The sequence below is a fragment of the Piliocolobus tephrosceles genome, chromosome 21, assembly GCF_002776525.5.
Source record: "Piliocolobus tephrosceles isolate RC106 chromosome 21, ASM277652v3, whole genome shotgun sequence".
Taxonomy (NCBI): domain Eukaryota; kingdom Metazoa; phylum Chordata; class Mammalia; order Primates; family Cercopithecidae; genus Piliocolobus; species Piliocolobus tephrosceles.
Window position 1 is genome coordinate 16,195,115 of NC_045454.1, and position 13,507 is coordinate 16,208,621.

Sequence of the window (13,507 nt, forward strand, 5' to 3'; positions counted from 1 at the left end):
GTGATAATGCAATGACACAGGGTTGTGAAATTACAGCTATGTGTTTGGGGAAAAAAAGGAAAGCAGCATTGTGTGACTATTTTTCCAAACTTCACTTGCCCTTAGCCATAGTCAGTTTGGGGCCTGGAGATTCTGTTTTCTTTCACAGTGAAACAGATGCAATTAAATGTATAGAAACCAAAAAAATAAAAAGATGGGAAATGAGGAAACTCTGATTCCTGGGTGGCCACGTAGTTACCCACGGCACAGAGCTGCAGTTACTGAAGGCAAAGTTTGCAGTGGAATTTAGACATGGATCCAAATCTTGGAGGAGTCAGTTTACTGGAAGCCTAAGAAAACACAAACAAAATAAGAAAAAAGGGTCATATTCAATCCCATAGTTATTGTTACCTATCATAGCTAAAGTAAAATTAAAACAGAGTGCTGGCTTCAATCTTGACGCTACACTAAGCTTAGATTTCAGTGAATGTAGTCTCAGCCACTAGCTCAGAGCCACCTCCCAAGGATGAAATCATGTAGCCACAATAGAAAGTACTTCTGAGAATTGTGGTTACCAAAAACCTAGTAACTGTGGGGGAGGAGCAAAACAAAGTAGAGAAACCAAAGGGTACAGTCTGAAGGAGACTGCTATCATCAGCTTCCAGAGGAGCCTTTACTAAAATGGATGATAAGAGTAACGATGAGAGTAACTAACTGGGGAGCAGGGTTTTTGGTTTCCTTTTCTTTTTTTTTTTTTTTTTTTTTTTTGAGCGGAAGTGTCACTCTTGTCGCCCAGGCTGGAGTGTAATGGCGTAATCTCGCCTCACTGCAACCTCCACCTCCCGGGTTCAAGCAATTCTCCTGCCTCAGCCTCCCATGTAGCTGGGACTACGGGCGCACAACACCACGCCTGGCAAATTTTTGTATTTTTAGTATTTTCTGGTGGGGGTCCAGGTTTCTGAAAACAACTCAGAGACATATGTTAAGATGTTATCTTTCTTTAGTTTTCGTAGGAAACCAAATACATTAGGACTCCAATTTCCTTGGCTGTTGTTTTAAGCTACCATTACCTTCTTGTTGATCAAGTTGCTCATATACTTCTCAAGGCTAGCTAGATGCCTGGAATTTCCCTTGAAGGAAGTCAAGATTTTCCTTTATTTCCATACTGGCTGATGGGGACTGAGTAAGCCCGTAAGAGGGGTCCCTGCTCCATCTTAAGGAGCTGCTGGATTCTACAAGTGCCTAATAAACAGCTCTCGCCTGACCGACAAAGAGCTGCTTGCTTTCTGCATAGCAATTCCAAAGTGAACAGACAATATCCTGTTTGGAAGACTGCCACTCTGTTAGAAGCAGCATCAGGAGAACCTTTCTTTTGAGCTATTTATAACTAACAACAATTGACCAAGTATACTTTTGTGAGTGAAATTGACCTTTCTCCCGACAAGAATTCTCCAACATTTGGAAAGTATTTGTGAGTATTTTCACTTATGGCAATATAATTATTGGCACAAGCTCAATCAGATTCGGTTTTCTTTCGTGACAGGAACCATTGGAGATGCTCGTTACTCTTTGAAAGCTTACAGCGGAATGAATTCAAATACGACTTATTTGAGGAATTGAAGTTGACTTTATGGAGCTGATAAGAATCTTCTTGGAAAAAAAAAGACTGCGTATATTTTCTTTTTTTATTATTTATTTATTTTTTTATTATACTGTAAGTTATAGGGTACATGTGCATAATGTGCAGGTTTGTTACATATGTATACTTGTGCCATGTTGGCGTGCCGTAAATATATACCGTAAAAAGATATATATTTTCAATACACTTTCCTTAAAAGGATATATATTTTCAATACACTTTCCTTTTACGGTCCCTTACCTGTGGAAAGTAAAGAATGTCACTTTCTGACAGGCCCAGGAACCTCAAGTTATGTGGGGATCTCAGGAAGACGGGGGAATTCACCCAGTTCATGCAGGTGAAATTGCTGTTGCCAAGATTACGAATCTGAGAGAAGTCCAGCATGGCTGACTTCATCTCATGTCTGGCCTCAGGCCGGCTGCCCTTGCTCACTCTTGGCCATAGGCCAAGCTAGCCGTGGGAGGAATTTAGTTTATAGTTTAACTTTGAAGCAAGGATGATAATACTGTCTCCCTAACATGAACCCCTTCCTTGCTCAGGGACTGAAACTACCTTTGTAAGACAAATGAAAGCCCACAAGATTAGGATTATGAGAGGGGCCTGAATTATGCTAAAATGCAGGTGTAGCTGACTGATAACCAGTATTGTCCCACAGCTTGCCTTTCTATAATCTCTTGCTCCTCAGGAGTCACATGGCCAGAGGTCCTGAGATTTCTGGTCCTGTGACCCCCACCCAGAGATGGACTTAGTGCATGAGGACCATTTTCCGCACCCCTATGATTTCATCCTCAAACAATCAGCAGCACCCATTCCCTAGCCCCCTGCCTGCCAAACTATCCATAAAAATCCTGGCCCCTGAGTTATTAGGGAGATTGATTAATAATCCCAGCCCTACCCCTTGGATTGCTCTGATTTAATTAAACCTCTACTGCAATACCACGGACTCAGTGAATTGGTTTTGTCTGTGCAATGGGCAAGAAGAACCTGTTGGGTGGTTATACAGGTACTACAAGCACAGGCTGATGGCAAATTATTGGTTTTGCTTCCTGCCCTTGGTGTTTCTAAACATCTAGTCCAAAATTACTCCTAAAATGTCCAGCAAAGCCAATTTTAAAAGAGGCTATATGGCCAATCACTATTCTTTCTGCACATCATTGCAAATAATCAGGTTACGGCTGGGCACGGTGGCTCATGCCTGCAATCCCAGCACTTTGGGAGGCTGAGGCAGGTGGATCACCTGAGATCAGGAGTTCGAGACCAGCCTGGGCAACATGGTAAACCCCTATCTCTACTAAAAATACAAAATTAACCGGGCATGGTGGCATGCACCTGTAATCCCAGCTACTTGGGAGGCTGAGGGAGGAGAATCACTTGAACCTGGGAGGCAGAGATTGCAGCGAGCTGAGATCACACCACTGCACTCCAGCCTGGGCAATAGAGTGAGACTCTGTCTCAAATAATAATAATTAGACCAAATATAATGAGATTAAAATTTATTTTGCAAATAAACTTGTCCTACTATAATTTATCTTTTGTAGAAATGTGGAAACCGAAGATAAAAAAATTAGGTTTCAGAAGAAAACTCTAGTACACCTGTTATTAGATTCTAGCCCTAAACATTGTTTTTGAGGTTTTTATTATTTACTTGCAATTTGGACTAAATTCTGAATTATTTCCTGACTACAAGTATCCAAAGAATAAATGGGTTTTCATTTTCTTTATGATAGTTTTAGTTGGCTTCTAATGCAACAATAATTTTTATTGTATCCTGTGTGCATTCTATTCCTACTATTCAAATTATTAATGTTATAGGTCTTTCATTGTAGTACTTCTGAATTAACCAAAATCACAGTATTCTGAAGATGATTCTACAAAGCCTGCAGATAATTTCTACAAAGCCTGCTGCATTGTTGCCGTGGCCTCTGCTTTAAAAAGTAGAAAACACATCGATGCAACATGTTCACCCCAACCTCCTCCCTAAATGCTCAGGGACCATCACGGAAGAGGAAGGCGCGTGAGATTGTAAGAGCCAAATTAGGGGGATGGAGTGTGGAGGATAAGGACACTTCATCTTGGTTACTTACCTGCCAAATTGACTTCTGACGAAAGCCAGCTCCAGAAATGTGCCTACAGTTTCTACTTTCACCTAAACCCTGCCCTTAGTCAAATCCTTCTCTTCTTCTAAGCAATCAACTTCCATTCCTTGTATAAGCCACAGTATAAAAGGGCTTTTATACCGTTCTATCCTATTGCATGTAAGCCTTGGGTCTGGGAGGTAACAGTGTGGGATTCACCATCTCATCTCCCTGCCACCCAAACATGCCTGTTCTTCCTTAAGCAATATTAAATTTTTGTACTTCAGGAACTTGATTTGTCAGCCTCTTTCTTCAGACGCTCAGCTTCTTCGGCCTTTGGGAGTAGTTTTGCATAGGCCTGTTCACAACAGGATGCTCTGGGGGGTTTGGGGGTGTTGTTTTGTTTTGTTTTGTGTTTTGTTTAGAGACAGGGTCTCACTCTGTCACCCAGGTTGGAGTGCAGTGGTGCAATCATGGCACACTGTAGCCTCAAACTCCTAGGCTCAGCAATCCTCCCACCTTGGCCTCCCAAAGTTCTGGGATTACAAGCATGAACCACCATGCCCAGCCCTGGTACTTTTCTTTAAAGACATTTACACCATGTAGGAATTACTGTGGGTGCACTGCTCAGATCCCCTTCCCCAGGATGCTCATTCCTACCTCATAGATGATCTTTCTGCAGAGATTTGACCTCAGCTGAAGGGCAGTCACCTGGTCCAGGTGGTTGCTGTTCAGCTCCTTCCCGAGAACAGCCAACAGCCAGGGACGTGCTAGCACAGAGATCTAAGGGCGACCAAGGTGAGGCCACTTCTGTGCTGTGGTGCATGCTCCAGAGCCTCCCTGGGATCAGACTTGAGGGTCTCCAGCCAGATCTGGTCTTTGGTGCTTTCCTTGAGCTCCCCAGCACACTCCTGCCATGCACCTCTTTTTTTCTTTTCCTTTTTCTTCTCTTTCTTTCTTCTTTTTTTTTTTTTTTTTTTGAGACGGGGTTTCACTCTTCTTACCCAAGCTGGAATGCAATGGTGCAATTTCAGCTCACCGCAACCTCTGCCTCCCGGGTTCAAGTGATTCTCCTGCCTCAGCCTCCCAAGTAGCTGGGATTACAAGCATGCACCACCATGCCCAGCTAATTTTGTAGTTTTAGTAGAGACGGGGTTTCTCCATGTTGGTCAGGCTGGTCTTGAACTCCTGACCTCAGTTGATCCTCCCGCCTTGGCCTCCCACAGTGTTGGGATTACAGGCATGAGCCACTGCGCCTGGCCCAATGCACCTCTTGAATCACCTCCTCATGCTTTGCTTTTAGAGAACATGGTCCCCAACATGTGATGCCAGCAAAGACTCTAGAAAGCCAACCGTGACCATCACTTCCGGGTTTAGATGACTCCCCCAGCCCCCGCCACAAGATGGCAGTGACCACCTCATCACAGAGGTGCTGAGGGTCTGCATTGTGCTGATGGTCTGCAGGGCATGTGTCTACTGGGAGGTCACTGATATTTCACCTGGAGTAAACCGAGGTGAGCTACAGGAGATGTTCCATAGGCACATAGTCTGTGGTTTTGAACATCGTGGGGGAAATGAAAGTAATAGGAGTGTGGAGTTGAATGGCTACCAACAAGTGCCGCTGATGCGTGGAAGAGAGAAAAGGACAGGCTCAGACCTATAGCTCAGCAATATAAAGTACCTATGAGAGCCGCAAGGGATGTTCATCTCCTGAAGCCAAAGGACAGGTAGAGCTCAGGGCCAGGAACAAGACTTAATCACAAAAAGGCAAAACTTGAAAAAAGGTGGGGAAGGGCTGCACCTCACCCCACCATGGGTAGACAATAAAAGCTTCATATTTAGGACCCTTTCTGACCCAGTCCTATGCATGTCTTGTTCTCTTTCTTCTCTTTCCCTTTTCTTTCTTTCCTTCCTTCCTTTCTCTCTTTCTCTCTTTTTTTCTTTCTTTCGAGTTTCACTCTTGTTGCCCAGGCTGGAGTGCAATGGCACGATCTCGGCTCACCACAACCTCCACTTCCTGGGTTCAAGCGATTCTCCTACCTCAAGCTCCCAAGTAGCTGGGATTACAGTCATGCGCCACCATGCCTGGATAATTTTGTATTTTTAGTAGAGACGGCGTTTCTCCATGTTAGTTAGGCTGGTCTCGAACTCCTGATCTCAGGTGATCCGCCCGCCTCAGCCTCCCAAAGTGCTGGGATTACAGGTGTGAGCCACGGCGCCCGGCCTCCTAGGTATCCCTTTCTATTGCTCATTCTGATTTGCATCCTTTTGCTCTAATAAAACTTTAAAAAATAAGTATAGTACTATCCTGAGTTCTATGAGACACAGTAGCAGACCATCCACCCTGAGAGGGTCATGGGAACCCCTGAATTTACAGCAAGTTGGTCAGAAATGTGGGTAGCCTGAGATCCTTAAACCTGGGGCTTACATATGATGTGCTCAGTCTTGTGATAGAATTTTTCCATAAAGAGCGGACTCCGAGCTAACTCCGGGTAATCTTTACTAGTTAGCATCAGAAGTGAATTGCACTGCAATACAGCAGTGAGGTAAAGGATCCAAAAGTTCAGGGATGGGCATTTTGGAATGTGGTTTTTTATTTTTTTGAGATGGAGTTTCACTCTGTCACCCAGGCTGGAGTGCAGTGGCACCATCTAGGCTCACTGCAACCTCCACCTCCCAGATGCAAGCGATTCTCCTTCCTCAGCCTCCTGGGTAGCTGGGATTACAGGCATGCACCACCACGCCCAGTTAATTTTTGTATTTTTGGTAGAGATGAGATTTCACCATATTGGTCAGGCTGGTCTCAAACTCTTGACCCCGGGATCTGCCCACCTCGGCCTCCCAAAGTGCTCGGATTACAGGTGTGAGCCACTGCGCCTGGCCAGAACGTGCCTTTTACAGAAGAAAATAACCCAGCAGCTGACTAGGATGGTGAGGAAGGCTGGTGAGCACTGCAGTAGTGAGAGGGACACGAGCATCACTGAGATGCAAGTAATGGTCATTTTTCATAGGTCAAAGCTCAAAGCAGGGGACAGTTACAGGGCAGGGCTTCATAGTACCAGTGTGATGGAAGTGTCTGGGAGTGGCTGAGGCCAGCACTATGCCATGGGAAGCAAGGTGGGCCTGAGGAGCAGGCAGCAGCAGCAGCCTGCAGCAAGTGGGGCTGCCCTGCAGAGACCTGAGTCATATTATAGAGCACAGTGTCTGTAAGGCCAAGAAATGTGGACAGCCAAGTGTGTCAATTACTAGACATACTCAAGAGGAGCAGGAAGGGCAGGGCACGGTGGCTCATGCCTTAATCCCAGCTACTCGGGAGACTGCGGAAGGAGAATCGCTGGAACCCAGGAGGTGGAGATTGCAATCAGCCCAGATCACACCACTGCACTCCAGTCTGTGCGACAGAAGCAAGATTCCATCTCAAAAAAAAAGGAAAGAAAGAAAAAAGGAAAAAAGAAAAGCCTATGTATACTTCTCAAGAAAATACAAATAATCAAAACCAATATCACATGCCTGGGCACAAATTTCATATATATAACAGATTTAAGCATATAAGGGTGATCATCTTCTCATATCTCAATATTTTTTGGTGTTCCATTTTTTTTAACTAAAAGAAGTTAATGCCAATTATACACATTTTTTTTTTTTTTTTTTTTTTTTTTTGAGATGGATCTCACTTCTTCACCCAGGCTGGAGTGCAATGGTGTGATCTTGGCTCACTGCAAAGTCTGCCTCCTGGGTTCAAGCAATTATCCTGCCTCAGCCTCCCAAGTAGCTGGGATTACAGGAGTGCACCACCACACCCAGCTAATTTTTGTATTTTTAGTGGAGATGGGGTTTCACCATATTGGCCAGGCTGGTCTCAAACTCCTGACCTCAAATAATCTGCCTGCCTCAGCCTCCCAAGTTTCTGGGATGGTAGTCGTGAGCCACTGCGCCCCGCCTATGTATGATTTTTTTAAAATTTATTTTCATAGGTTTTTGGGGAACAGGTGGTATTTTGTTGCACGAGTAATTTCTTTAGTGGCGATTTGTGAGATTTTGGTGCACCCATCACCTGAGAAGTATACACTGAACCCAGTTTGTGGTCTTTTATCCCTCACCCCCTTCCCACCCTATCCCCCGAGTCCCCAAAGTCCATTGTATCATTCTTATGCCTTTGCCTCTTCATAGCTTAGCTCTTGAACCCTTACTTTCTGTTTGGGGGAGAAGACATATCATCTATAAGTAGATACTGTGTAAACATTCCATTGCATGAATATCCCATAACTTATTTATTATTTGTGTTTGGTTATTTGCTGCTATGTAACAACCCCACTCCCAACTAAATGGTGTGACGATGCCATGGTTCTGTGGATCAAAAATTCTGAGCAGTCAAAACCAAGGAGTTTTGTCTCTGCTCCATGGTGCCGGAGCCTCCGCAGGGGTGACGCAAATGGCTCAGGGTAACTGAAAAGCTCAGGGTTGGAACAGCTGGGGATGAGGCCTCTATGTATAAGATGATTCTTCACTCACAGGTCTGAAACTATGGTGGGGACAATCAGAAGGCTCGGCTCAGCTGCAACGGTCGCCTGAGTCCTACACATGACCTCTCCAACGTGGTGATCCTGAAGCAGTTGGGTCTCTTACACAGCAGCTCATTTTTTTTTTTTTTTTTTTTTTTTGAGATGAAGTCTTGCTCTGTCACCCCCAGGCTGGAGTGCAGTGGCGTGATCTTGGCCCACTACAGCCTCTGCCTACCAGGTTAGGTTCAAATGATCCTTCTGCCTCAGCCTCCCAAGTAGCTGGGATTGCAGGCACATGCCACCAAGCCCAGCTAATTTTTGTACTTTTAGTAGAGATGGGGTTTCACCTTGTTGGCCAGGCTGGTCTTGAACTCTTGATCTCAGGTGATCCGCCCACCTCTGCCTCCCAAAGTGCTGGGATTACAGGCGTGGGCCACTGCGCCTGGCCAAAGCTCACACTTTTTATGATTCAGGCTTAGGTGTCACATCGGGTCACTTTCCCCACACTTGTTAGTGTTAGAAGTCGCAAGCCCACCCATACTCAGGGGACTTGGCACAGAGACCCCACTCTCAATGGAAGGGGTGGGAACACCACCATTCTCCTGCTGATGGGCGTTTGGGTAACTTCCTGTTTGAAGCTATTAAGATTGGGCTGTGTGGCCAGGCGCGGTGGCTCATGCCTGTAATCCCAGCACTCTGGGAGGCCGAGGCAGACGGATCGCGAGGACAGGAGATCGAGACCGTTCTGGCTAACGCGATGAAATCCCGTCTCTACTAAAAATGGAAAAAAAAAAAAAAAATTAGCCGGGTGTGGTGGCGGATGCCTGTAGTCCCACCTACTCGGGAGGCTGAGGCAGGAGAATGGCGCTAACCCAGGAGGCGGAGCTTGCAGTGAGCCGAGATCGCGCCACTGCACTCCAGCCTGGGCGACAGAGCAAGAATCCATCTCAAAAAAAAAAAAACAAAAAAAAACAAAAAAAAAAACTGGGCTGCTTAACTATTCTAGTAGGTGTCTTTGGTGAGCACCTACACGTGTTTCTCTTTAGTATATGCCCAGGAGGGGAACTGCTGGCTCTTAGATACTGTATGTTCAGAGTCACACACACTTCCGCGGAGTTTTCCAAAGCACTTGTACCAGCGCATACTCCCAGCACCTGTGTGACTGCTCCAGCCGTCCCACAGTCTCATCAGTTCAACTGCTGATATTTTCATTTTAGCGTAAGTTATATTTAATAGGAAAATTACCATTGCCTCTGCGCCTCCTTCCTGCCTGTAGAAGTTTCTCACAGCTGTTGCTACAAGTGGTCACAAATTTGTCACTTAAACCCACACGAAATGATGTTCTTGTGGTTTTGGAGTCAGAAGTGTCAACGGATGGTGCTGGCAGGATTGTGCTGAACTGGAGGCCTCAGGGGAGCATCTGTGCTGCTTCTCCACCTTCTAGAGGCTGCTGCCTCCCTTGCTCCAGCCCCTTCCTGACACCACTCACCCTCTTACTTCTGTTATCACATCCTCCCCCCTTCTCTGTGTTCAGGGCTCCCTCTGTCTCTCTCTTGCAAATACACTTGGGATTCCATTGAGGGCCACCCACATAACCCAGGAGAATTTCCCCACCTCAATATTCTTAACTTCATCCCATCTGCAAAGCCCTTTTGCCATAAAAGTTACCATTCACAGGTTCCAGGGATTGTGACATGGGTAGCTTTAGGAGTGATTATTCAGCCCATAACACTGCCTGTCTCCTGCTCACCAGAACTTGGAGTTTCTGTCTCAACAGGAGCCCCCTGTGTGGGAATAGCCTGTCTCAACGACGCCAGCTATAGGGACCTGCTTCCTCAAAGGACCTCACAGTCCCGTCCCACCACTGTGTACAGTCTGCCTTGGCTGGAGGGGCCGCAGCTGTGTGTCTTGGCGCCACCTTGTGGAGACAGGGCATCACAGCAGGTTGGAGCCCAGTAGAAGCACAACCAAGCCCCAGGGGTAATGTTTAGAATTTTCTGGCCGGGCGCTGTGGCTCACGCCTGTAATTCCTGCACTTTGGGAGGCCGAGGCGGGTGGATCACACGAGCACAGGAGTTTAAGACCAGCCTGGCCAACATGGTGAAATCCCCTCTCTACTAAAAAATACAAAAAAATTAGCCGGACATGTGCACGCCTGTAATCCCAGCTACTCGGGAGGCTGAGGCACGAGAATCGCTGCAGCCTGGGAGGCAGAGGCTACAGTGGGCCAAGATCACGCCACTGCACTCTAGCCTGGGCGACAGAGCGAGACTCTGTCTCAAAAAAAAAAAAAAAAAAAAAAAAAGAGAAGAGAAAACAACGGCGAATTTGTTTCTGTTTGAGTTGAGACATCCATCTTCTCCTGACTTCAGATATTTGCCCTCCTGGTTATGAAGCCTTCAAACTTGAACTGAATACACCACCAGCTTTCCCAGTTTCCAGCTTGCAAATGGCAGATCGTGAGATTTCTCAGCTTCCATAATTACATGAGCCAATTTAAATATACAAATTGGGTTCTCCAGAAAAACAGAATAAATTATATAGATACCTAACGTATACGTATATATACCTAAATTATACGTATAATTAAATTATCCTTTAAATTAGATTATACGTATAATTATATATATAATTTATTCTGTTTTTCTGGAGAACCCTTACTGATACAAATGTTGAGCATCTTTTCATCTGCTTATTGACTTAATAACGTGTGTATCTTCTTTGGGGAAATGACTATTCAAGTTCTTTGCCCATTTTGTAACTGAACTATTAATATTTTTCTTTATATTGTTGAGTTGTAAAAGTTCCTTATATATTCTAGATATTAGAGCCTTATCAGATATATTTCTGCAACTATTTTCTCCTAATGTATAGGTTGCCTTTTTCTTTCTTTTCTTTTCTTTTCTTTTTCATTGAGACAGTCTCACTCTGTCACCCAGGCTGGAGTGCAGTGTGGCATGATCTCGAGTCACTGCAGACTCGACCTCCCAGGCTCAAGCAATTCTCCCACTTCAGTCTCCTGAGTAGCTGAGGTTACAGGCACTTGCCATCGCATCCAGCTAATTTTTGTAATTTTTAGTAGAGCCGAGGTTTCGCCATGTTGCCTAGGTTGGTCTTGAACTCCCTGACTCAAAGCGATCTGTCAGCCTCAGTCTCCCTAAGTGCTGGAAGTGTGAGCCACAGTGCCCGGCAATCTATTTTCAATAGTGTTTTTTTGATGTATACACAGGTGTGGAATTTTGATAATATTCAATTCATCCAATTTTTTTGTTGTTGTTCTTTCTACTGGACCACCACTCTTGAGCCCTCTAATCCAACCTCCACTTGGCAGCCAGAGGGAGCTCTCTAAATGTAATTACTGTTTCCCTGCTCCACCTGCTCAAAACTGTGTCACATTTGTGATTTAGAACAGTATTTCTCAAACCTAATTTGCAAAGGAAGCAGCTGGAACTCTTTTTATGCACAGAATCTGATTTGGTTGGTCTGGCATGGGTCCGGGAGTGAGCACATCTACCAAGCGGCTGCTGGGGTAGCTTGCGCTTTCCACTGATGATCTCAGCAGTGTTTCCTGTCCTACATGCTCCTCCAGAACGTTGTACTCACCCATGAAAAGGTGGAGTCCATTTCCCTTTCCTTTATTTATTTTTTTGAGACAAAATTTCACTCTTGTTGCCCAGGCTGGAGTGCAATGGCACTATCTCGGCTCACCGCAACCTCCGCCTGCTGGGTTTAAGCGATTCTCCAACCTCAGCCTCCTGAGTAGCTGGGATGACCGACATGTGCCACCATGCCCAGCTAATTTTGTATTTTTAGTAGAGATGGGGTTTCTCCATGTTGGTCAGGCTGGTCTTGAACTCCCGACCTCAGGTGATCCGCCTGCCTTGGCCTCCCAAAGTGCTGGGATTACAGGTGTGAGCCACCGCACCCGGCTATTTCCCCTTCCTTTGAATCTGATCGGGACTTTGCAATGGCATCAACATGGTGAGAGTGACCCTGCATGGCTGATGAGGCTGGGTTACACAAGGCGATGTGGCTTCTGACTGGCTCCCTCTCAGGATACATGCCCCTGGAACCCATTCTCTAAGCTCCCTGGGAGCCCAACCTAGCCCATATGGAGACAAGACAAGAAGAGAAACAGAGGCCCCCTAGCCCTCAGCCAGCATCAACTGCCAGACAGGACAGCAAATGCGCCTTCAGTGATTCTAGCTGAAGCCTCACACCGCGTGGAGCAGAGATGAGCAAAATGCATGCTGTCAGTGTTTTGAAACAACAATGTTTGGGGGCTGTTTGTTATGCAGCAATAGACAGCTGTAACAATGCTGTTACTGCTGTGTTCCATGAATGACTGCACTTTGAGCAGCAGGGGGCTAGATCACTAGATAACCCCCATGGCTTCTGCATATGCTATTTTTCTACTTTTATATTCTTTTCTTTCACTTTTTTTTTGTTTTTTTTTTTTTTTTTTTGAGACAGAGTCTCACTCTGTTGCCCAGGCTGGAGTGCAGTGGCGCAATCTTGGCAGACTGCAATCTCCACTTCTCGGATTCAAGCAATTATTGTGCCTCAGCCTCCTGAGTAGCTGGGACTATAGACATGCACTGCCACGGCTGGCTAATTTCTGTATTTTTAGTAGAGACGGGGTTTCGCCATGTTGGCCAGGCTGATCTCAAATGCCTGACCTCAGGTGATCCACCCTCCTTGGCCTCCCAAAGTGCTGGGATTACAGGTGTGAGCCACCGTGCCCGGCCCCATTCACTTTCTTTACTTGGCTCATTTTTCCTTGTTGCCTCAGTTCTCCTCTAAGATCACTTTCCTGACATTTCAGCCTGGGCCTGTTGCCTTCTCTGGGTCCCCTCAGCCTCCTGCACCTCTGTCATCTCAGCCCTGATCCCTCAGATTATACTTCCTCTGTCCCCACTCTGACCATCTTGGCTGTCCCTGGGTAGGGATGAGTATCTTCTCCCACTGGTCTGGGAGACCCAGTCTGCCTGGTGCAGACTTGGTCACTACTCAAGCTCAGTTAGTGTGGTGCGGAGGACAGCACCGGTGGGGCTGGCCCCTTTCACCCAAACTCCCACTGTCTTCCATAGATTTCACCTCTGTGGCCCAGGCCATGGCTTAGGGCAACTCTGCTTAGACATCGAGTCCATCCTCCATTCTGTTCTTGAATAGGGAGCACCTGTTACACCAGCCTCTCCCTTGTACCCTCCACTCACATCTTTCTCCCCAAGAGACACAGGACCCTGGCACTTGTGAAGCATGACCCAGACCCTGGGGCCGTGGCATCCAACATCCTCATTCCCTATGACTCC

The 13,507-nt window shown here is 46.1% G+C and overlaps 1 long non-coding RNA gene across 1 annotated transcript in view; it reads left to right on the forward strand.

Annotated features, from left to right (window-relative positions):
* The window catches only part of LOC111554144, a 20,385-nt gene extending 17,474 nt beyond the window's left edge, over positions 1-2,911 (forward strand). The window contains exon 3 of the long non-coding RNA XR_002735161.2: positions 1,523-2,911. This is a non-coding gene — a long non-coding RNA (uncharacterized LOC111554144). The remainder of the gene's footprint in view (positions 1-1,522) is intronic.
* Positions 2,912-13,507: the final 10,596 nt, after the last annotated feature.